Source organism: Felis catus, chromosome C2, assembly GCF_018350175.1.
Source record: "Felis catus isolate Fca126 chromosome C2, F.catus_Fca126_mat1.0, whole genome shotgun sequence".
Lineage (NCBI taxonomy): Eukaryota > Metazoa > Chordata > Mammalia > Carnivora > Felidae > Felis > Felis catus.
This window is the reverse complement of record NC_058376.1, coordinates 105847907-105873916: the sequence shown is the minus strand read 5'-3', so window position 1 is coordinate 105873916 and position 26010 is coordinate 105847907. Positions and strand designations below refer to the sequence as shown.

The 26010-nt window shown below is 42.0% G+C and overlaps 1 long non-coding RNA gene across 3 annotated transcripts; it reads left to right on the top strand.

Annotated features, from left to right (window-relative positions):
- Positions 1-424: 424 nt before the first annotated feature.
- LOC111562280 lies at positions 425-21635 on the top strand. 3 transcript variants are annotated; one of them, XR_006585320.1, is made up of 4 exons: positions 425-5626; positions 6020-6202; positions 13336-13465; positions 21576-21634. It is a non-coding gene; the product is annotated as an uncharacterized LOC111562280 (long non-coding RNA). The 3 variants fall into 3 exon arrangements; XR_006585321.1 differs by lacking the exon at positions 13336-13465 and having other exon boundaries at positions 428-5626; positions 21576-21635; XR_006585319.1 differs by lacking the exon at positions 21576-21634 and having other exon boundaries at positions 429-5626; positions 13336-18158.
- The last annotated feature ends 4375 nt before the right edge of the window (positions 21636-26010 follow it).

Below are 26010 nucleotides of genomic sequence, written 5' to 3'. Positions count from 1 at the left end.
TGAACCTCCATCCTGCATTTCCTGCTGAGGCCTCCCTAGACACTCACATTTAACTTGTCTGAATCTGAACTGTCCCCTACAGTGCACACCCTCCCTCCCTCTCTTTCTTTCCCCAATGACTGCTGAGTGCCTACCATGTGCTAGGTGCTAGTTTATCATTCTTTTGATTTCTCAGACTTGGAGTCTCAGAGTCATTTTTGTTCTGTCTCCCTTACCACTCTTGTCTAAATAAGTATTTTATTTCTGTTCATTCTTTCCAATATGTTTTAAAATATTTTTAGTTCTACTCGTGCCCATTATCTGTGTGCTTGGATCACTGCAGTGGTCTTTTTTTTTTTTTTTTAATTTTTTTTTTTTAACGTTTATTTTTGAGACAGAGAATGAACGGGGGAGGGGCAGAGAGAGAGGGAGACACAGAATCGGAAGCAGGCTCCAGGCTCTGAGCCATCAGCCCAGAGCCTGACGCGGGGCTCGAACTCACGGACCGCGAGATCGTGACCTGGCTGAAGTCGGACGCTTAACCAACTGCGCCACCCAGGCGCCCCACTGCAGTGGTCTTCTAAATGTGGATTGCCTTCGTCTTCATTATCAGTGTCACCATTGCTTACTGAGTGTCTACTATGTTCAGAATGTTGCTAGCATGCCATGTTCTATAGACTGGAAAAGAGAGTACTGGGGGAGAGAAAACAGACCTGGGATGATAAAGGAGCCCATCATTAACTCCAAGGTGATAAACCAGTGGGAGAGTCCGCAGTGCAGAGTGAGATGGGAGGCAGCTGGAGGAAGTAGAATCCAAGGCTTGGGAAGATGAGCACTTAAGCATGTGGAGAAGGTTTTGGGCAAGGTGTTGAGTGGTAAACATGTGAGGGATAGAAATCCACATGGAGTGGTAGGAGAGCTGTGAGCTGAAAAGTTAAGCTGGGAATAGACTCTGATGGGTGTAGTACGCCCATATGGGAAGTCTGGGCTTTGTCCTGTGGAAGTGAGGGTATAGGAGGGGCATGGACAGAATTGGGGAGAGTGTGATGTATGGAAAATGCTCTTGTAAAGAAAATGTGGAGGTAGTGTGTAGGCTGGCTTTGAAGGGAAGGAATTAGGAGACCTCACAGAAGTCTTCTGTGACAGTTTGTTCCTCTTCCTTAATTCATTCAAAACACGGGAGCTGCCAGATTAAGTTCCTGAGCCACAGTTTTGATCATACACTCTCCTGCTCAAATGACCTCGGAGATTCTCTGTGCCTTGAGTGGCTCTTTGCTGGGTTTGGGGTGGCCTTTGTAATCACACTTTAGCCCATCTCCTCCCCTTCAGGAACCAACATTTGGCTCTCACACAGATTTTCCGTTTTCTTGAACCTGCGTGGGAAATTGTGCTGTTTGAAATTTCACCAATCTTTCTCATGCTCATAATGCCTTTCATGGCCTCTCAGCCAGTAGTATTCTTACCCCTGCTCATGAAACTTCCCTAATACTTACTGCCTGTACTGTTCATTTTTGATTAATCAACAACTGACATTTCTTTTGTAGCTGCAGAAACTGTTTAATTAGCATTCATGTTGTTGTTTGTATGTTTTTGTTTTGTTTCTTCAACAGTCTGTAACATCCTTGACCCTTTTGTAGGTGGCTACAGCCATTATATTGGTATCTACTACTGCCCCAGTTATGGTATTTTGAACATGGTAATATTTGCTGACCTTCAGTTTTGTTTTAGCTTGTCAAAACAGCCAGGCAGATTATGCAAGATTCGTGGGGCTCAGGGCAATAACACATTTGAAGGTCCCAGCTTTTATCAGGGTGGTGGGCATTGAATGAGTAGATCTAGGAAGAACTTTCATTTCTTCTAGTCTTCTTGTCCCTTTCTATAGATGGGTTTTCAATGACCACAAGGGAGTCAAGAACATCCCCTTGACTTACTTTGGGCAGTGGGTTCCCAGCTCCCCTTACAAGGCGGTCCTGTTTTCAAAGGGAAGAATCTACTTAGATTCTTGTCTTGAGATTTTTGTCTTGATATAATTGTCCCTGAAAACCGGGATTTAATATCAACTAAGTTAAACTTTTTTGATCCCAACTATCCAGAAGTAAGTTAAAAATGGATGCTTACACTTTGCTGTTAAGTAGGTCAGAAGGTCTGCAGAGCAAAATTAGCATTATATGGATCAGAGAAATAATTGCAAACACCTAAGTTAACAAAGACTAATGGCTGGAAAACTTTGGTCAGGGGTGTTAAAACACTTGCTTTTTAGATGAAGGTGATATATTCTGAGGATTTTAGATTAGTTTTCTTCTCACCTCCAGGGTTGGCAGACTGGTGTGCATTAGAGGTAAGGACTAAGTGGGGAATATGGGGTGGCTTTATGCTTTTATTGAGGAACCTAGTGCACCAATTTTCCATTAACGTAAGCCATATTAATTTGTAGGGGTGATAATTGGGACTGTTGGCTAGCTGATTCTTCCCTGTGTGCTGCTATGCAAAGAAAGGGACAAAAATGAAAAATACAAGCAAGAGAACTGAGAGAATGTTCGAAAGAGCAAACAGTTGTAAGTTCTTTTAGCTGCAGCAGAGGCACTTATGTGGAAACAGCTGACCTGCTAATTAGAAAACATCCTTGCCTATTCATTAAATTAATTATCCTAAGGAATTCTGCTAGGCAACACTTCGTCTAGTTCTAATTATTATGTGCCCTTGAAAGCAATAAACTGCACTTTTAGAATAAAATTTTATAATTTAGACATCTACATGGCTTACTCAGACACTTCCTGTAATTAGAGTAGGATAGTAATGAGGGGTTACATTTTGGTTTTTATTAAAAAGGCTTATCCACCTCTTCATAGGGAGATTATAATGAATTATTAAATAATGTATGTTTAGATTTGAGAACTCCTTGGAGATCATTATTGTTCAAATATGAGAGGTTTTTAAGGTTATCTTTTTGGATTACTTTGGATCTTTATTTTTTTGAATGAACATCATATTATGATTAAAGATAGTAGTAAAACTTTTCTGTCATAAACTGACACGTTCAAGTAAGAATAAGGTGAATCATCATTCATGCAGCCACATTATCCTGTTTTCCCCACTTTATCCTGCAGAGCGTTTTCTAACCTTAATCAGAACTCTGGTTAAAAAGTGCAGGAAAAGAACACCTACTGTATACCCCCAGGGGTCTGCCCATGAGAGCAATTCTGTGAAAGGTGAGCTGATCTAAAACAATGAGCTGGTGTTATTGAGGAGAACTTGGCTGGCTCTTGACCAGTGTTTGGATTGGGCCATATATGTTTCAGTCTTAGGAGTGTATGCTTCAGAGGTCAGTGCCTGGGTCCAAAGCTTCCATCTAGCACTGTGATCTGGGCATTCTCCAACTGGCTGACCTTGGACAAGTTACTTAAAGCTCTGTGCTTCAGTTTTCTTATCTGTAAATGGGGCTAACATTAGCTCCCACCTCCAAGGGTTGTTGTGAGGATTAAATGAGTCCCTTCATGTAAAGTGCTCTTACATAGTAAGGGCTTTATTCACTTATCCATCCATCCATCCATCCATCCATCCATCCATCCATCCATCTGTTACTTATTCATTCCACTCCTATTTATTGTGCACTTACTGTGTGCTGGGCCCTGCTGTGGAGATTGCTGTTAGGGGTACAGGAGTCAAACAGATGAGGTCCCTGTCCTATTGGAACCTAAGTTCTAGGGGGAAGAGACACACTATAAATAACTAAAATTAACAAGTTCAGGTACTAAGTGTTAAAAAGACAATAGCTAGGGAAATAGAGAGTGACTGGGTTGTAAGGAGAGAGGTCATTGTTAACTAGGGTGGGTAGAAATGGCTTTTGAGGAGGTGACAGTTAAGCTGAGGCCTGAATGATGAGATAAATATCAGCTTTGATTAAAATAAAAAAGTTTTCTTTTGTGTTGGTGGCTGTTTCCATATTCTTATTTTAAAATTTCTTAACATCAGTATAAAATCCTTTGTAGCAGGACACCACTAGGAGACCTTGAGCCCCTCCTAGTAGCACATGACTGTGTTCAAACCAGTCATTGTCAACATCTTGGAGCTCATTGTCTCCAAACTTCATCTTGTCAGTACCCAGATCTGCCCACCCCTGGGTCTCTCTCCCTTGGCTCCAGCTGGGTGCTCACCCACCTTGTTATGCCTGAGTTCCTGAAAGAGCCTGACTCCATTGTTCCCCACTGATAGAAAGTACAGGATTGGGTTGAGGCAGCTGCTCATGCTCACCAGTGGTCTCCATAGCTTATAGGCCAAGCTGGCCACCATCAAGAGCTGGCAGTCCTCTGAAGATAGGTAGCGGAGTGTGAGGTAGAGGGAGCGTGTGATGTGGAAGGGCACAAAGCAGACGGTGAAGAGGCCGCACACCAGCAAGATGGTCCGGATGGACTTGGTCCGGGCTGCATTGCCTGTCCTTATGAGGGTCTCTCCTGGCTTGATCAGTCTCTTCACCATCAGCGAGTAGCACACCAAGATGATCAAAGAAGGAAAGACAAAGCCAGACAACGTTAGAACCATGCCGTAGGTGAAAAACCGATCAAAATTTTCAGGGCTTGTCATGTCGTAACAGACCATCTGGCCGTTGATGTAGTCTGTTTGGGAGAAGAACAGTGTGGGCAGTAGCTGGACGACCACCAGGGCCCAGGTGGTGGCAGTACCCAGGAAGGCATGCCAGCGGGTCCGGTAGGGCAGTGAACGCAGGGGGTGGCACACGCCCAGGAAGCGGTGCACAGAGATGCAGGTCAGTAGCAGGATGCTGCCATAGAGGTTGGTGTAGAACAGGAAGCGCACCAGCCTGCACAGCAGCTCCCCGAAGGGCCACCTGTCACCCAGGGAGTAGGTGATGATGAGAAAGGGTAGCGTCAGCACATAAAGCAGGTCAGCTACCATCAGGTTCACCAGATAGATGGTGGCACAGCTCCAGCGCTTGCTTTGACGCCAGGAGAGCCACAAGACCATGACATTCAGGGGCAGCCCTAGCACGAGGATGATACTGTAGGTCAGGGAGAGGTAGACTTGCTTGTAGTCCTCCGAGAACTTGCAGAATCTCTGTTCCTTTGAGGCATTAGTATCCAGCATCTCCATCTCCTGGGAAGCTCCCTCTGGGACCATAACTGCTCCTGCTTGTGCTTTCCCTGGGAGGAAAGAAAATGGGCAGCATAGCATCATGACCTTGGCTGAGTGTCAGCCTCTCCCTTGATCTGGCATTTTACTCTGTGTTCCCAAAGTCTGGTCAGAGTCCTTGTTTGAAAGAGGCTAACTCCAGGAAAGAAAATGTAAATTCAAGGGCACAGCAGCCTTTAAAAGCCGAGCTTGTAGACTTACCAGGTCCAGAGGGCTGGCCCTACGCTATCTTGTATGCTTGCTGCTCTAGGCTGGGTTGTGACAGGAGGCCCAAACACACATGGTGCTTCCTGTCATTTAAACAGGGTATACAACCTGGAACAGTGTGACTGCTCCTCTGGCTAGAGTCCTTTGCATAGAGTCAGGAAATCTCCAAGGGGATTTTTATTTGTATCTCTTTCAGGATTTATTAACTGCCTATTTGAATACTGAGGCTGATTTGCTTATTAACCATCTCAGCATCCCGGACATCCAAGAAAACAGATGTGAGCCATGAAGCCAGGTGCAACTTCTTCCATATTCCCATTTCTGCTGACAAAGCAGACCTAATAGATCCATGTAGCTGAGGAAGCTATGTGTGGAGCCTGCCGGTTTCTGTCCCATTGGGAAGTCAGTGGGTCAGTCAGCCAATCAGCATGGAGTCTACAGAAATGAAAAGTTTATTTCTAGGATCTAACATTCAGAAAGATAAGTTAATACAGGGCAAGAGAGAAAGGTTTAAGATAGGTAATTTTGGGATAAATTGAGTGTTGCCTATATAACATATAGCTTTATTCACAACAAAAGGAGCAGAGACCTCATTCACTCTGTCAGTCAACAAACATTTATTGAGCATATCTATTGGGTCTGGCACTAGGGATACAAAGATGAATAAAATATGGCTCTTGCTGTCCAGGATTTCACAGTCTGGTGGGGAAGACAGAAACCAATACAGCTAATTGTAACCGTGTAAAGAGTGGTCAACAAAATGCTGTGAAGACCAGCAGGATGCAGCAGTTCTCTGCTAAGGGAGTCGAGTGAAGGCTTCCTAATGAGGTGCCATTTGAGCTGCTTGGGAGAAGAACAGAGACAAAGAAGGGTAAGAGGCCTTCCCATGGGGTGGGAGGGCAGCCCATGAAAGGGAATGGAGCTTAAGAGCACGGTGTGTCCTGGGGTGGCAGGAGAGCCAGCGCGGGGGATGCCATCATAAAGAGGATGGATGTTCTTCAGCACGATGGTGATGGGATAGGCTGTTTGAGGGAGATACCCAGGAGCCTGGAACTGGGCCTGGAGCAGTCGGACTGTAAGGGACTGTAGCAATGCATGCGGGTGAGAGATGCTCAGTACTTCCAGTGAGGCCATGCAGCATGGATGGAGGGGAGGGACCTGTCCCCGGAGATGGGGCAAGAATGACAGGACTGAGTGGACTTGGGGCATGCACCAGAAGAGGAGTTAAGGGTGTCCCTCAGACTGGGTGAGTGGGCGGTGAGGCCAGTGTCTGAGCCGAAGCCTGAAGCTTGAAGGTTGGGACTGGTGTTCTGAGGTTGCAGGACGGTGGCTGTCTATGCTGCAGCTTGCGCACGGGCTCGCCACCTTGCTAACTGGCTTTACAATCTACTTGAGCAAAGCAGAGCAAAACTTTCTGGCTAGGTGAGTGAAAAGAATATCCTTTTCTCTCATTTTGTTCCCCGTAATCTTTCATGTGGTGGGGGGCGGGGCTGGAAAATGCTTAGTTATTTCCAGCGAAGCTGCCTTCCCAGCTCGGTGTGGGCTCTCAGAGGGAAGCCAAAGAGGGGAACCAGCCTGGCTTAGTATAGGCTTGGCCAGCCAGTTCACACTGTGATCTTACTTAATCCTCAGAATAACCTTGTGGATGAAGTGTTATTAGCTCTAGTTTACTGCTGAGGAAATTGAGAGTCAGAGAAGACACCCCTATAGGGCTCACTAGGCCCTCTGATCTAGTATGCTTGTTCCTGATGTGGATTGTGGGTTTCTGCTCCCTCAGAGCACATTGCGGTGTGGTGGAAGGTGCTCAGATCTGGCTCTCCCAGGAACCGCTAGTATAGTTTGAAACAAGCCACCTTGTCTGTCTCAGCCCTGGTCTCCTCAGCTATAAGACGGGACAGTCTCTCTGGTGAGATTGCTGAGAATTCGCTGGAAGAAAGGCACACAGTCCCCACAGGCCTGCCACAAGGGAGGGACCTGACACATTTTAGTTCTCATCCCACACCCTCCTCCCTCTTGCCCTAGAGATTATGGTGCTCTGAAAACCTGAGCTCTATTGTTTATTTGGGAGGACGGGAGGGCAAGTGTCCCTTTGCTACCCTGTAACTAGAGAAAGTGACTTTTCTTCATGGCTGTTACCTTCTGCTATGGTCTCAATTGTGTCCCCTACAAATTCATATGTTGACCCCTTAACCCCCACTGTGACTGCAGTTGGAATAAGGAAATGATTAAGGTTAAATGATGTCATAAGAGTGGGACCTTCATTCTGTAGGATTATTGTCTTTGTAATGAAGGGCAGCAGAGAGTTTGCTTTATGTGAGGACATAGTGAGAAGATGGTCTGCAGGCCAGGAAGAGAGCGCTCACCAGAAACCAAACCTTGCAGTTCGTTCTTGATCTCGGACTTCCCAGTTTCCAGAATGGTTTCTCCTGTTTAAGCTCCTCAGTCTGGTATTCACAGCAGCTTGAGCAGGCTAAGACACCTTACTTAGACTTCAAGGCCAACCTGGTCTGGAGGGATAGCTGTTTAAGTGAGAGGATGATCATCTTAGTCAAGGCATAAGTGTAGAGAACTACAGTGTTTGGACTAGTGCATTACTGATGTTGCTGTTGTGGAGAAAGGAAGAGGGAGAAAGAAGTCAGGCCATAAAGGGGTAATTGACTTGGCGAAAGTTGTGACAGTCTTCACCACCTCCTATTCCTTGAAGCTTCTCTTCTCTGGCTTCTGTCATCCGCTGGCTTTTCCTCTGCCTCCCTACAACGTCTAACTCTCTCCATTCACTGGGATGAAGAACTGAAGGGCTATGTAACTATTCATAGAAGAAAGGAAAAGAGTGGAAGAGAGGCAGGTTGGGGTTTTGCAACAGAAGGGAACGTGAGGGACATTTGCCACGATGAATGGGATTCTAAGGAGAAGTCCACGCATCTAGAACATATGTATTGCATAATGCAGTTTCCCCTCTTTGTCGCCATTTCTTCAAGAACTTTCAACAAGACTGACACAATTTAGAGTTGGAATTTGTTTCTTTTAAATGGGCTCAGTGGGAAGATGGATCTCGTGAAAGAATGAAGCAGGAGTCCTCAATGTGCTATTAAATGGGTACCACAGTTTCTGACCTTGAGCCCAGGGTTCTTCCCACTGTGAGTCTCCAAGAGCCTGGGGCTGTTTCTGGCCCTGCTGAACAGGGGCCCCAGCAAGCCATCCCAGGAGCAGTAGTGATGTCTGCAGACCACACGGGACATCTTCCAAAGGGGATGGGGAAGTCTTTGTCATCTCAGTAGTCTAAAATAGTTATCACCACCCCGGAAAATGACACACCTACAATGAAAGAAGTGTTCTCCTTCCTTTTAGTGTTTAGAAGTGTTTATGAGATACATATTTTAAGAGTTCAGAAGAGGGCAATTTATGAATAAATGTGAATAACTGCAAAGTGTTACTGCCTTTCAGTTGTGGAGGAGTGGTTGTTGAAAGAGAATATCTTTAAAAAAGATTTTGTGCCAAAGGAGTGGGCATTGCTCATTTTCATTTTAAAATGCCACTATTGGGGCACCTGGGTGGGTTAAGTGTCCAACTCTTGATTTCCACTCAGGTCATGATCTCATGATCACGTTGGGCTCCGAGCTGAGTGTGGAACCATTTTTTCTCACCTTCTCTCTCTGCCCCTCTCCTCTCAAAATAAATAAACAAGGGCGCCTGGGTGGCTCAGTCAGTTAAGCGCCCGACTTCAGCTCAAGTCATGATCTCATGGTTCGTGGGTTTGAGCCATAGCCTGGAACCTGCCTCGGATTCTGTGTCTCCATCTCTGCCCCTCCTCTGCTCACACTTTGTCTCTCTCTCTCAGAGATAAATAAACATTAAAAAATTTAAAAATAAATGTTACATAAAATGCCACTATTGTATTATACATGTTTAAATCAGTGAATCAATTTTAAAAGTTAATATTTTACCTATATTTGGAGACTTTTTGTTTAAACAGCTGAAGCTATGTAATGGAGTCTCATTAATGCCTTCAGGCAGTAAAAGTTCATTTATACAAGTTACTCTGAAAAACTGTTGATTAATATGTGTATTTCTTAATTTACAAAGATGAATTCGGGATTTATTATTCATATCACAACACAATTATTTGATTTTTCTACAGGTTTTTAATTTTTTTTTAATTTTAATTTTATGTTTGGGAAATGCCAGTGGGGGGAGAGGCAGAGAGAGGGGACAGAGGATCCAAAGCAGGTTTTTTTTTTTTTTAATGTTTATTTATTTTTGAGACAGAGACAGAGCATGAACAGGGGAGGGTCAGAAAGAGAGGGAGACACAGAATCTGAAGCAGGCTCCAGGCTCTGAGCTGTCAGCACAGAGCCCGACGCGGGGCTCGAACTCACGGAGTGTGAGACCATGACCTGAGCCGAAGTCGGACGCTTAACCGACTGAGCCACCCAGGCGCCCCAGCAGGTTCTGTGCTGACAGCAGTAAGCCCGATGTGGGGGCTTGAACTCATGAATCATGAGATCATGACCTGAGCTGAAGTCCGACGCTCAACCGACTGAGCCACCCAGGTGCCCCTGATTTTTTAACAAGTTTTTAAAATATGAGTCCCCTAGGTACATTTAATTAGGTGGTGGATTAAAGTAGTTGGTGGTTTACTTTGAATTGTTTTTCTGAAATGTTTCAAATTGGCTCAATAATTTGGTGTCATTTGGCCAGTAGACCACTGGGTGGCAGATGAAGACCGACAGGTTACAGTCCCCTCCCCCTCGCCCCCAAGGAATTAGAAATCGAGGTTGGGCTCAGGTCCAGGAATAGCAGTTGTGGATGAGGTACAATTCATCGAAGACATAGAGAAAACGCCACCAATCAAACCACCTCTTATTTTTGTCTTTTGTCTACAGTTAACGATGCTAGGTTCACACAATGATATAAAGTTACAGTCTGCCAAAAGCACCCTGTTATTGTGATTGATTTTTAAAAAGAGTGGCAGACATTATTTACCCCATTTTACAGCTGAGCAAACTGAGTTTCAGAAAGACTCAGCAAAAGTCCTATCTGCTATGATTTGGGGAAAGCCTGCATTTCTTTTACAGAGCAGAGACTCAGCACATTTCCAGATTTCCAGGAATGGTTTCTTACCTACCTACGAACTTCCTCTCCCTGCCCCCAGGTCATAAAACACAGAAAGAAGACATGGAAATAAAAGAGCAGATCATCCCTGAAGTTCTATATCTAGTGCCCTTGTTATAAGTGATAGAGCCCCAGCTTAAACAGCACGATCTGAAAATAACGGTAAAGAGAGAACAGTGAATAGAAAAAACTATCAAGAATGGGACATAGCATTCCCATAGCAACCCTCTACCCGGTTTTAAACTATACCTTGGGTCTGAAGATAAAAGGCACTGACATTAACTTTTTAATGATTTTATACTATATTTTTATAGTGTACTGACTCCTGCTGTATACCTGGACCTGTCTCACATATTTGAATTGTCTTAACACACTGGAGACCAAGGGCCTTCCCCCCTCCCTCTCCCCCCCCCCCACACACACTCAAGGAAAGCAAATTGGATCCTTTAAATAATTTAGAGGACTGTCTAGAGACAGTGAGTACTTAATTTCAATAATTAATTTGTATAGCGGCTTGCACATTTTTGTTTTCTGTTGACAAGGATCTGACATAATTGGCAGCTTTAAATTAGTGTAAACATGGGGAGTGATGGGGAAACATTGCTCTGACATTGTACCATCACAACAGAGAAGGTGGCTGTTCTGAAACTGATGGTACTTTGTCTAGAAAAATAATCACTGTTGAAAAAAATAACCTTTTACTCCATCTGCACAATTGTGTGATTGCTCAAATTGACTTTGAAATCCAAATTTTTAACATTAATGATGCAGTAAAAATAACTGTAGCTATATTGTCCTGTGGTTGTGGAAGTTCATCGTTGCCTTTGGGCTCCCAACCTTGAAAGGGATCTTTATGAAACTTTTCCTTTTCCTTTCATTTGGCATCAGACAAAGATCTTTAAATGCACCAGGACTGAATCTATCTTTCCCTGTGTTTTGTGTCAAGAAATGTAGAAAGCTGGTTTGGTTTGGGGCAAGAGCAGAGATCAGTAACAGAGCCTGGGGCTCTCTGACTAGTGGTAAAGTTGCCCAAGGCATCTGTAGAGTGGAGGGCTTGTGTCCCAGGATACCTCCTTCCATCCACTCTTACCCTCAGGCAGCAAGTTCCCTTCACAGCCTTCGCCTAAAATGCTGCTTAAAGCAGTAACGTGCAGACATTCTGTCCATTACCAAAGCCTTTCCTGTTGCTAGGGTGTTGCTAAGCTGGGGGCCAGTGGTGGAAACAATCCCCAATGGCTCTGGACACTTAGCACATGGGGGAGGTGGAAGAATGCTGTTGTCTTAGCTTGAGTCACCGAGAAAGCAGAGCCGAGGTTTAGTGTGATACCATTTTATTAGAGGGTACAGTCCTAGGGAGCAGGAGTGAGGGACAAAGGGGAATAACCTGGTGAATGAGGGAGAACTAACAGGGGGACTCAAAGGTGGGTTATTGAATTGGCCCCCACAAAAGGCAACTGAGTACTCAATCCCAACAGACTGTCATCTGAAAACCTGAGTCAACTGCATCCCAAAAGGCCCTCCCCGGGCCAGAAAGAAGTAGGCATTCATCCACCAGTTTCTATCTCCCACTGGCCAGGTCATCCTGGTGGGTATGTCCTGTGAGCACAGGAGAACATCAGAAAGAGGAGACACACTGAAGAGAATGCATTTTCTCACCAAGCCCCATTTTTCTTTTGCCTTACGAGGTGTTACCTCTTCCTTTACACACACTTCTGTGTACACACACTTGCTTTTGCATGGGAGATGAGGGACTCCTGCTGTGTCTCATCCCCCATCCTTTTGTGTGAACTCATTCTGCAGTTTTTTTTTTTGCTCATTTCTTTCTATTGAGTTGTCTTGCTTTTGTTGTTATTGATTTTTAAGGGTTCTTTACATATTTTGGATAAGTCTTTTCAGCTATTTGTTATACATATTTTTTTCTACTCTGTGGCTTTGCTGACTTAATGACTTGTATATAAGTGTGTATATATATGTATGTATATATATGTATTTTTTTTAAGGAATAGAAGTTGTAAATTTTAGCATAGTTGCAATGATCAATTTTTCTTTTATGGTTTGTGATTTTTAAAAAATTTATTTTATTTATTTTGAGAGATATTTATTTTGAGGGGCAGAGAGAAAGGGAGAGAGAGAATCCGAAGCAGGCTCCATGCTGTCAGTACAGAGCCCAACGCAGGGCTCAAACCCATGAACTATGCGATCATGACCTGAGCCTAAACCAGTAGTCAGACGCTTAATCGACTGAGCCACCCGGGTGCTCCAGTTTGTGCTTTTTGTATCTGGTTTAAAAATCTTAATTTGGTGCCTGGATGGCTCATTTGGTTAAGTGTCTGACTCTTGATTTTGGCTTAAGTCATGATCTCACAGCCCTAAGATCAAGCCCCTGCTTGTGTTCTCTCTCTCAAAAATAAAAAAAAATCTATCTTGATATCATAAAGATAATCGTCTATATTAGCATGTGAAAGATTTTCCCAATTAGATCTAATTGACTTTGTCCTACTAATGGATTTAATGTGTGTGTGTGTGTGTGTGTGTGTGTGTGTGTGTGTGTGCGCGCGCATGCGCGCATGAAAAACACAGGAAAGCATGATTAGATCAGATGCTTTTTGGAGATTGGAGAGCAAGGGGCATTGCAAATTATTAGGAGGCATTTGCTCTAGTTTAGGAGGAAGAATATGGTAGCTTTAACTTGAGTTGTGAGGGGGCAATAAGAGAAATGGACAGATTCAGTTGATATTTAGGAGGTAAATGAACATGACCTGGCAATAATTAAATATGGGAGTGAGGGAGGGGTTAAGGGTTTCCCCAGTGACTTTATTATCTCCTGCTACCAACCAATGCTTTCATTCTTTTGTCTATTATTTCTCTATTTTATTGCTTCTCTCTTTTTAGTTTCTGCTTCTTCTTTGCTTCTTCTGACTTGGCTTTCCCTCTGGGCATCCTTTGGCTTCTACTACTGTTGCAGATGGCTAACTCTGCACCCGGAAGCAAAGAACTTTTCCCGAGACTCTGATTCACCCAGGTATTTATCGTTATTCAGAAAGAGAAGATACACGTGTGAGAATGGGTTTTCTTTTCCACCAAACCCCATTTTTCTTTAATAATGTCTAAACTATGAACTTGCTTTCTACAATACATACTTATAATAGAAGCTTCTTATGACTCTAAAACAATTATGGTAGCAAATATAAAATTTGAAGCTCGTCTCCAACACAGAGTGTTTTATTTGTTAATAGTATGCCTGTCAGAACTTTGAGATATTTTGTTCATATGTAAACCTTAAATTTAAATTGACAGTCCTATTAATGATGGAATGCAGCTATGTATGTTTATGGTAAAAGAACAAAGTGGATATTTTTGAACCTTATTATATGAAGACAGATTAAAAACAGTAGTCATAGAGAATGAAAACAGGCCTTGATGTCATGTTCAGTAAAACATGTCAGAAGTGATGTCTCAGAAAGCACTAGGGTGAAATACGAGGGGAAGATGTGAAGTTGCAAGGGGTTTCATTTAAACACGAGGCTCCTGTATTAATATTTTCATTGATTTATTTTCATGCCAATATGTTCTGACATAAATATGGTGATCTATAATGTATCGACCATAAAAGTCAACATTATTTTTAAAGCTGACTCAGGGAAATAAAACCTCATTGTTAGTGCTGATATATATGGTATGTTACCGTGTTGAAAAATTAACCTCTCCTGCTCTGCTCCCGATTGAGCTAATAGGAGAGATGCATTTCAACACTGCTGACCTTTTGTGCATGTTTTTCTTCATGGCCAAAGTTTAGTTTGCAGTGGGCCTGGCCCATGGTGTGAAGTAAAGAGCAACGCATATTCATATTCGACTTCCTTCTGAAAAGAACTTTGACAAGAATGAAAGCTAATCAGCAAGAATCTTTGCCTTTCAGAGGATCGAAAGGCCTGGGAAACTCTCTGGGTTAGATACCTTGGAGCCCATACCTTGCATCTTCAGTAAACAGAGTGGCATGAGGCCCCAAGATGTAGAGGAACCTGGGGACAGTGTTGGCCAAGGGTGACCACAGAGGAGAGACTCAGTCTAGAGTGCCAGAGGCAGGGATACACCCTTGTGTTCTGCGCAAGCCAACCACAAGAGTGATAGGACCTTCTATGAAATGGTTCTACCAAATGGAGAGTGAGCCAGGGAGAGTTTAATTTAGCAGCAAAGGAAAGTATGCTTGTAAGACCTGAGTTCCAAGCCACTAAGTTCCAGAACAGAATAAAGTTTGCTGAAAATAAGAAAGTGCTGAGATTTTTAGAGCCAGAGAGGCCCCTGGGTGCCAGGCAGCTGTAGTCACTTGATACATGAGGAAACTGTCAAGTGAGCAGTTTGTCCAAGGTCATATAGATGGGTAGTGGCCGAGCTGTGTCTAGGTTCCAGATCTTCTGATTCTCTGTCCCGTGCTCTTTCTGTTCCGTTTTATCAATAGGAGTCATGACTGATAATATATGTTCATGGAGGATATTCTACAGGACCTTTCAAATCTGGTTTCCAACCCACCACTGTACTGCAACTGATCTTGTCAAGGCTCTCAATGGCCTCCATGTTGCTACATCCTATGGAAACCTTCTGACTCCATTTAAACCTCTAATCAGCATAGGCCACATTCATTGAAACGGTCTTCTCTTGCTTTCGCCATTAGTTAGGGTTTCATTGCTGGTGAGGGAAGCCCGTACCATAGGGGGGACCAAGTAAAACAATAACTTATTGCTCATATAATCACCGTCCTGGTAAGTGTGGCTTTAGTTACAGATGTGCTACCAAGACTGCTTTCTCTATATTTCCTGGCTCCATTTTCTCCAAATTGGCTCCATTTTCATATGTACTCTTGTCATAGTGACAAGATGGCTGTCAGAGACTCTACTTTTTCATTTAATGATATGCAGATCCAGCAGGAAAAATTATGCCTCAGCCAGGGATTCCTAGGATTAGCACTGATTGGTCCTATTGTCTTGTTCTAAGTTCTGTGTCTATCTCTGAACCAACCACTGTGGCCAGGGGAATGGAATGCATTGATTGGCGTAGGCCTTGGTTAAACGCTCCAACCCTAGGACCCTGAGGAGAGAATTGGCTTCATTCAAATCCCGTGTATTTAGAGTTGAAGTAGGCGTGGCTCTCCTAAAGCATATTTGGGGTCCTCTTACAAGAAAGGGAGTGAATACCAGGCAGCAAAATTAACAAATACCTGTAACAACTTCTCTGATGTGACAGTGCCCTAATATGCCTCCTACTTCACTCACCTGCCCTCCTCAACTTGATCCTCAGGGCCCAGCTCCAGACCTTCTCCCCTTCCATGTCTATATTTGCTCTCAAGGTGATTTTATCCAGTCCATGGAATAAAATCTTTAACCCTGAGGCTATGGTTACTGTGAAACTTGTTTTACATATTTGTTGTGGGGAATTGCATTTATTCACTATGTATCTATTATAAGAAATTGTATATATTAGAGTATGTCTGAGCAGGAGATTGGATTTATGCACCCTAAGGTGTTACAAGCCAACCAGCACTGTTAATGACCTCACTAATTTTATTCGGTAACTCCATTTCTGCATAAATTCATAAACCCAATTTCTAGTCAGGAACCATTAAAACCCTTTGTCTTGGCTTTCTTATTATAAGTTTATTTGAGAAAAATGAATTTGTGGCTCTATAAGAATAATTTCTGATTAGTATGTGAAGCTTGTTTTTTTTCATGCTACCCATGTCTTGATAAGTCCCTAATCCATACTCACAGCTCAGTTCTGTGAGCTCCAGTCTTGTGTATCTAACTGCCCGTTTGGCACTTCCTGGATATTTACAGGTTCCACCAGCCTAACCTAGCTAAAAGTGAGCTCCTGATTTCCTCTTCCCTCCCTACCGCCCCACCAAATCTGTGTCTCTGTACAACAATCTTCGCAAGTTCAGTAAATAGCATTGTTTCCCCACAGTCCATTCCATTACTTTCACTCCGTCTGGATTATTCTGATGTTGAGTTTGGTCCTAGGACTCAAATCACAAGTCCATTTTTCTGAAAACCTGTGTGTTCTTTGATTGTATCATGCTCATTCATGCCCCAGAGTCTCTGCGATTCCCCATCCCCCTTCCTGCTTGGAGCACACTTTCCACAGCTCTTTCTCTGCATGGCTGAATTCATCTTATCCTTCAGATCTTAGCTAAAATGTCATGTTCTGAGAGGGCTTTGTATTATCTAAAAACAATTTGTACTGTAATCCCTTACTATAGCGCCTTGTTTATATGTATATGTGTATATACATATACATATGTGTGTGTATACATATATAAATATACACATACATAAATATATTTATACATATACATATGCACATATATGTGTGTATACATATATATATATAAATATATAAATTTTTTTTTTTTACAAAATCTTTGCTTATAGTTTTGCTTGGTTTTTGTCCACTTACCACTAAAATGTAAATTAATTGAAGTCATGGACTGTGTCTGTCTTGTTCTTTATATCCTTGGGCCTAGCAGTGCCTTGCACATAATTAGCATTCAACAGATCTTAGTGGAATGAGGGATTGTTCTGTTTGCTGTCTTAAAAGGGAGGGATACAAGTGGCTTGTTCTATTGAGGGTCATGCCACCTTTCTCACCCCAGCAGGATGGGCTTAATTGCTGGATTCATACAGGTGGTAATAGGCTGGCTTCTAAGACAGTGGTTGTTGGATGACTACCATCATGGATAGGCATAAAGAGAAGTAGCTTGAGCCTCCAGCCCCCAAGGCCTTGACTCTGGGAGTGTTGGGCTTCTCTATGGCTTGTACTCCTTAGCCTCCTTTTTAAGAGCAAATGATGCTGAGATAGAACATCTTAATTTCATGCAAAGGTTTTGATTCCTTTGACATTAGATATGCATTCTTGAGAAAGATAAGTAAAAAGCACCAGTAGTGATCCCATAACCAACTTTCAGCACTGCCCTTGGAAAGGAAGTTCTGTGCAATGTGGAAGTGAATACATAAAAGAAGAAAACATGAATTATGGCTTGTTCTCATCTTTGGAAATGGTGTATGAGGTTAGTTTCTCTATTCACAACTTTATGAGTTGTTTGTGATGACTGAGCAAACATTTTTGTTGTTTTTGCTTTTTGTTGGTAACTGTATCAGTCAGTTTTTACTAGGTGTGCTGCAATAACAAAGAACTCTGAAATCCTCCTGGCTTACAACAGCTAAGTTTTGTTTCTCACTCACAATGTGCTAATTGTGAGTCAGGTTCAGCTTTTCTTTGTGTCTCCTCTTCATCCTGGGATCCAGGTTGTAGGAGTAGTCCCAATCTGGGACATGCTTATCTTACAGCAGAGAGAAAAAGAGAGATAAAGGAAACATGAAATAGCTTTTAAAGCTTCTGTTTAGAAATAGCATGCTTCACTTCTTGTCACATGTCATTGGTCAGAGTAATTCACACAGTCAAGCCTGATACCAATAAGGTGGTTTAATCCTCTTGCAGAAAGGTAGAGCAAATGATTGGAAATGTTAATATAATCTTGCACAGGAGTTTTCTAATGAAAACCTAAAATACTGCTGCTGGAAAGTTTTGGCAATATGTAATGAATGAACATTTAGTAAAGAATGAATGTTTTTTAAAAGCATGTTTTATATATTTTTAAATGTTTATTTTTGAGAGAGGAGAGAGAGAGCAAGCCAGGGAGGGACAGAGAGAGAGAGGGGACAGAGACTCTGCAAGTAGGCTCTGCACTGTCAGCACAGAGTCCAATGCCGGGCTTGAACCCATGAACCGTGAGATCATGACCTGAGCCAAAACCCAAGAGTAGGACGCTTAACTGACTGAGCCACCCAGGCACCCCAAAAGAATGAATGTTTTTAACTGTTCTGATGTGTTAGCATTATGTGCAAGTCACATAATACAGGACAGAGAACCTGAAATGGAGAATTTGGAGTCTTTGTATGCCAACAGTTTACTGTGTGAGCTTGGACAAGACATTTAGTATCGCTGGACTCCTATTTCTGCAAAACAAGGGGTTTAAATTAGATGGCCTTCAAATTCATTATAAACAAAAAATGTCTATGCTCTTCTGGTTCCAAGTACATGATGAGTAGTGTGTCTGAGTGATGGCAGTATTGAAGGCTCAATTTGTGGGGTGTCTTAGGGCTGTTCAAAAGCATTGCTCTGCACTTTACTGGCAAGTGAGGATATCTAAGACCTTCACCCTCAGCCAACTTCGAGGGGATGGATCCTGTACCTAATTTCTTCCCACTGAAGCCTTGCCACTTGCCCACATGAGACTACTGTTCAGTTTAAAAGGAATTTTCATTCTCAGTTCACTTAGCCAAAGGGCAAGTTCTGACAAGGTGGCTGTTTGAGTATTGTCGATGAGTGATGATGAAAAAATGCAGCAAGCAGGAAGATGTGAATGGAAACCCTGACTGTATCCTGGCCCTAAATTGTTAGTTTTTGAAAAGAAAAAATTAAGAAAAAAGAAATCAGGCTTTGAAAATCTCATCTATCTGCAGCTAATTCTGTATAAATCTTCATGTTGGATGAGCTTCAGGATTTATGGGAGACTTGTTCAGTGAGCAGCTAACCTGAACCTGTCAAGATTTTTTTCTCTCAGTACATCTATTCCTGTTTTTCCTTGCTATTTAGATCTAGTTGGCATATGTCTTAAATTAGAAACACTCAGCTCTTTTCAGCCAGGTTTTCAGCTTAGATCAGACTCTGTAGAGCTTCAGCCACTGAATTTAAAACTTGACCAAATTCTTTTTTTTTTTTTTTAAAGAGTACTCTCATTCTTTTTTTTAATTTTTTTTTCAACGTTTATTTATTTTTGGGACAGAGAGAGACAGAGCATGAACGGGGGAGGGGCAGAGAGAGAGGGAGACACAGAATCGGAAACAGGCTCCAGGCTCCGAGCCATCAGCCCAGAGCCTGACGCGGGGCTCGAACTCACGGACCGCGAGATTGTGACCTGGCTGAAGTCGGACGCTTAACCGACTGCGCCACCCAGGCGCCCCAAAACTTGACCAAATTCTTGTTGACCTCTACATGCTCATTCATCTCAATATAAGTGATTTCATACATTTTTGAATAGGTTTCCTAAAAATGGTGGCTTTGGACTGTTCCCTGTAACCTAAACATATCGCTGACATTCTTGTCACCATAGCAGTTAGGATATTACTTCAATTTCATGCACTACTTTCCTCTAATGTGTTAAAACTTTTAACGAAGATATTGTCCCTCAGGGACACTCTCACACATGTGCATCAGGAGAAAGATAAGGCCAAGGATATCCACTGCAATATTGTTTGTGATCAGAAAAAAAAAAAAGAATGCCCAAATATCTATCAACAGAAGAATTGATAAATATATTGTACTATAATCATACAATATTCATGCAGCAGTTAAAGTGAATGAAGTAGAGGGGCACTTGGGTGGCTTAGCTCATTGACTGACTCTTGATTTTGGCTCAGGTCATGATCTAGCCCTGCATCGGGCTCTGCACTGAGGGTGGAGCCTGCTTGGGATTCTTTCTGACTCTCCCTCTGTCCCTTTACCTGACTCGCATGCACTGTCTCTCTGTAAAATAAATAAATAAATAAATAAATGAATGAATGAATGAATAAATAAATAAATAAATAAATAAATAAAATGAAGTGAGTGAACTAGAACCACATGTATCAATATGAATGTATCTCAAAAACATGTTGGGTTAAAAAAAGCAAGTTACAGAGTTATACATACAGTATAAAACCATTTACTTAACATTTAAAAACATAATACAAGACTACATATTATATATAGATACATTTATAATAAAACTAAAAATAAAATGTAAAATAAAGGTTCACAAGAATTTTGGAATAATGGCTACCTCTGGGGAAGGAGGAGAAGATATACACAGAGTGATCAGTTTATGTCTGTAATATTTTATTTCTCAACAAAAAAAGGAAACCTAAAATCTTGTAAGATGTTAACCTTGGCTAAATCTTGCTGGTGAGCATGAAGGTATTAGTTATTTCTTTATGCTTTGGGTATATGGGAAATACCCCAGTTCATCCCCCTTCCCCATTATCCCCCTCTTCCTCCTACCAACCTCCAAGAGATGTAGTAGCATTCCATGTGAAAAACAACTTCTAGAAGACTGGATTTACTTCATGTGGTTTGGAGAAGGTGACTTCTTTCTGTTAAGTTTAAAAACATCACCTCAAACTCAGATTTGAGATTGGTTTTGAAAAAGAGCTGGACAGTCAGGGCCTTTTTGTTCACAGTGGTTTGTTGCATACATACCTGAGGCTCTTCTCCCACTTGTGCCGCCTCCATGCTCAGAATCCTCTGATGGTCTCCTCTTGTCCTCAGAATAAAGCCCCAGATAGTCTGCAGCCCTGCAGCATCCGGCCCAGTCTCCTCCCCTCCCTGTTGGGCATCAGTCTTCTGTCACATTCCCTGTTCTCTTCCTTCAGGGTCTTCACAGGTCAGCAGCTCTGCCTGGCTTACTCTTATCCCTCATCTCCCTTCAGCTCTGAGTGCTTCTTTAAAGACATCTGCCCTGACCCCCTCTCTGGGGTCTGTGTTGGTCTCATTCTCTGCTCGATCCCCACAGTTCCTAGGACACATGATCAATACATATTTATTAACTCTCACTAACCTGAAATTAGAATTGTAGAGATTAAGTGAATCAGGTCGCACCCTAACACCCACTTATTCCTCTTTACGAATGGTGATATGTCTGTTTATTCTTGCTTCATTTTTGCTATCATAAGACAATAATAGGTATAAAGTTAATTATCTTACCAGATTAATAGAAATTCCTACCATGTTTTTTAGATATATCTAAATTTAGTATTACTTAGTATTAGTGACACCTAATATAAAGGGAATCATGAATTAATGATTATGAATTATCTTTAAGTCAGTACCTGTAAAATAGATGTGTGCTCTCATTCAGGAGAATATATTGGTAATAAAAAATCCTTAGAATTTCTCTTGAGTTTAATACCAGCATTGGCAAGCACTATGCATGGGAAAAAAGTCACTGAAAATTCTACAGGAAAGGAGAAGTCCATCTGAAGCAGACTTGTTCTGTTTTTATTTTATTTTATCTTATTTTTTTAATGTTTATTTATTTTTGACAGAGAGAGAGACAGAGCATGAGCAGGGGAGGGGCAGAGAGAGAGGAAGACACAGAATCGGAAACAGGCTCCAGGCTCTGAGCTGTCAGCACAGAGCCCGACGCGGGGCTCGAACCCACAGACTGCGAGATCATGACCTGGGCCGAAGTCGGACGCTCAACAGACTGAGCCACCCAGGTGACCCTGTTTTTATTTTTTTTAATGTTTTTTTATTTTTGAGAGAGATAGAAAGCGGCAGAGGGACAGAGAGAGAGGAGGACAGAGGATCCAAAGCAAGCTCTGCACTGACAGCAGAGCCTAGTGTGGAGCCTGAACTCACAAACTGTGACATCATGACCTGAGCTGAAGTCTGATGTCAACTGACTGAGCTACCCAGGCACTCCATAAACCAGACTAGTTTTAAATCAGAGAGTTTGATTACTAAAGTAAAGATAATTTTTTGATGGTTTTATTGTATCAGGCAGTTCTTGGGAAGGATTCACAGGGTGGTGATAGAATCAGAATCTTTTAGCTAAATAGTGCAAGTGAAAATTTACGGAGTGTGTCTCTTGCTTTTGTGCAAGGGGCTGGAAGTCTGCAAATCTTAATAGGGTATGTCTAATAACATGTTAATAACTCACAAATTGCCAGCTTTGGACTACAGATCTTGAGTGAAAGGGTCTTCATAAATTATACATGTCTGACAAATAGGTGATACATTTTTCAAATCACATAAGCTCCTCAGAATCAAGTCTGCTCTATGGAGATAATTAAAGAAAATCGATGTGTGTTGATTGATAGATATTTGACTTGAAAACACATTCTCCATGCTGCCTCAGACAATGAGGTGCCCGAGCTTTAAGGCTGTTCTCTGAAGATGGTAGGAGTGTGGTGGAAGGCTTGAGCATGCTGGGTGTAGTGCTTATTACTCTACATGCTGAGTTCTCACCTCATTGCTGGCCCTGACCCTAACTCCCCACATTGCTGAGGGCAGCTGATTTGACCTATCTCTGTCTCCTTCCCTGAGTGAGAGTATGACTCTCTGTTTTAGTCTCACTGGGATGGTGAGGGGCTTAATTCATCAATGCTGGTAAAGTGCTAGGAAGATGAGAAGTGCTGTGTCCATTCTAAGCAACATTATTGATTCAGTTTTTTCCTTGTGGTTAATATAAAATTCTCCACATACCAGATAATGGCTCAGCATTGCATAAACAGCCAAGAATTGCTGGCAGAAGAGATGTGGCCTTTGTTTTCCCCTAGGAAAACTGATGTCTGTAAAATGCCTTCAGTTTCTCTGAAAAAACATTATTGCATGATTTAAACTGATTATGTATTGTTACTGCATTTTTATTTGCCTATCAGAATATTTTTTTTTGTTTGTTTTGGTTTGCTTTTCAGTAACCATCTATAATAGTGTTGAGCCCAGTAAATGCTTTACATTATGGAAGGTCTGGATTGGTAAACATTTTGCTTTTCCACTCAGCATAATCCTGTTCATCAAATGATAGTGCAAGTATATATATATATATAATGTATATATATAATATATATATATATATAATGGTATATACGTGTGTGGTATATGTGTAAACATATATGTTTATATGAATATAAAATCTAACTTGCATTATCCATAGTGCATAATCTTGTTTATTAAATAATAGGGATAAATAAATACATATGTCATGTTAATATCCTTGTATATATCTTTATTATTATTCTACTGAAGTAATAAATATGATAAGTAACCACTAATTGTAACATTTAGCTAATTCACCATTCTTGAAAAGATTTAGGAATTGTACTCCTAAATGACTTTCCACAGGTATTTTAAAAAGTGTATGAGAAATCTAGGCCAGTTACTTTATCATTATATTAACAAATCCCTTCACTGTAATAATATTGTGATAATATAATATCATCTAGCTTATAATTTATCAGACTTGGTTCTGGGTCACTTTTGCATGCTTCCAAATTCCAAATATCCCCTCAGAAGGTGGAAAATTCAACAGAATTGGTTATCGTAAAATGTAATGTGCAGGGGGCTATACAGACTGCATTGAAGATAAAGACTCTCATTTGGGTACATAGGGTCTGGTTTATTTGTTTAAAAAAATTGTTTTTTTTTTTAATGTTTATTCAATTTTTGAGAGACAGAGAGAGACAGATCATGAGCAGGGGAGGGGCAGAGAGAGAGGGAGACACAGAATCCGAAGCAGGCTCCAGCCTCTGAGCTGTCAGCACAGAGCCTGATGTGGGGCTCGAACTCACAAACTGTGAGATCATGACCTGAGCCGAAGTCAGATGCTTAACCAACTGAGCCACCCAGATGCCCCCCTCCCCCAAATTCTGTTTCTAATGATATTATGATTATGGTGCTAAAAAAAAGTCTTTATCTTTCCATGATACATACTGGAAAAAGAAATCCATCTCATTATCATATGGTTGTACTATTTACATATAGCTCACCTATGAAAATAAAGCCTACCAAGGAATGAATTTGCTTGTTTTATTTTTTATTCATCAATTTATTTCCTACTTCATTTATTGGATGCTGGGTATGTATGAGATGCCATGAAATGCATTAAAGGGTAGAAGATAGTCTTTACTTTTAAGGAAGTTGTGATCTAGTTGAGTCAAAGAAAATGTTCTAGAGACAAGATATTATATAAATTACTATGGACAGGGGCTGGTAGTTGTCCCCCAACATCTATTTTCCTCTTCTTTTTCAGTAACAGAATTCCTAGTTTTTAGTTGGGCACATGGCCACCCAGAGTAAAGATGCATCTCATCAGCCTCCCTTGCAGCTAGATGTGGCCAGTGCCAGGTTTGGACAGTGCTGTGTAAGAGGAATTGTTCTCTGGCAGTTTCTGAGACCCTCCATTATTTGTCCTCTCTGCTCCCTTTGGCCATTCTTTTTCACATCTTCTTGCTCACTGGATGTGTATGTAACTGTTGAAGCTCCTGTGACCATATTGGAGCCTGCAGATGAGGGCCTCACCTAGGGATGGAGGAGTGAAGTCTGGAAGGAGACTGGGGCCCTGTGTTTATGGGACTGCCATACTGCCCTGGGCACCCTCTCTCTGGATTTCTATGTGAGGAAGCAATAAACTGCCTTCTGTTATAGGTATTTGGTACTTCTGGCCAAATATAATCTTGACAGGCACATCCGGCAAACTGTGCATTTTAAGTGTGGAGGGGACAGCATGCAGAGCAGTAATCAGAATGGGGAATTGCGAGGAGGGAAGGCCTCCTGGAAGCGTTTGCTATCCCCGCTCCAACTCTTCTCTTAACCTACTCATTATTTCTTTCACCTCATCATTTCTTGAATGTGACAGCACTCTCTCACTTCCTTACCTTTGCTCATGCTGTTCCTTTTGCAGTGCTTTCTGTATGCAACTTCGCACTGAGTTAATTTTATAATTATATTAAATTACATAATCTCCATAGGCACTGAGCACAGTTAATTAAACTGAGTAAACACTCAGTACATTTAGCTGTTATCCTCATCGTTACTACTGGCCAGCTCAAATTTTGCCTGTGTTCTAAAACCTTTCTTGAACACTCGCCCACTTTTCTCAGAAAGAACTGTCCCCTCGGTATCCTAAAACCTGGCACTAAACGATGGTCAGGGAACTAAACTGTTTGGGGGAAGTGACTGGCTAGTTATTTGTGTAGCTACCTGTCAGGAACAATGGAGGGGCAGGAGAAATATGGCCTTCCAGCATTCTTTCTTTGCATTCTGGCTGCTTCTTTGACATTGTGTCCCCTCTGTATCCCCAGGTTGCTGCTTCTATGGCCACTTTTCAGAGGCAAGGCCATAGCAACACAGCTTCAGCCCTGCTTTAGTTTTGCCTCCTGGATCCTGAGCTTTGCAGACATGAATTCTTATCTTTGTTACTTGGGGGTCAGGAGAACAGATTAGAGTGTAGGGCTGGGGACAAGTAAGCTTTGTTTGTGAGATTACTCCACCTCTTTTTTTTTTTGATAACTACAGGACTGGTATTTTAAGACCAACTTTAATACTATATTGTTCTGCTCTTTGGTTTTCAGGTGTTTCTTTCCAGGTGATTGCTGTGCCAGCATGACCCAAATGTGGGGCTTACTCTCAGACACGCCACTGTCAGCTCTGCTCAGGTGTCCACCTTGTACTTTCCTCCTTCCAGCCTCCTGTTGCTGTCCTGCAGGGTGGGGCATGGTCACATTGGGGTCGGTACAGCTGAGCAGGCACTATTCTGAGGTCTTGGTTGGGCTGGCACAGAGATTTCTTGGTTAGTCTTTGGGAGTTCAAACACACTAAAAAAAAAAAAAAATCTTCCCATCGATGAGGGCCTTGACATTCACAGGATGAGGTGGATTTCACTCCAGATCATGGTCTTTAGAAAAAGAAACTAGTACTGTCAGGTTTGAGGTTTTCAGTCATTGAAAAAGAAGGGCTGATTTTGAGAATCATTTCCAC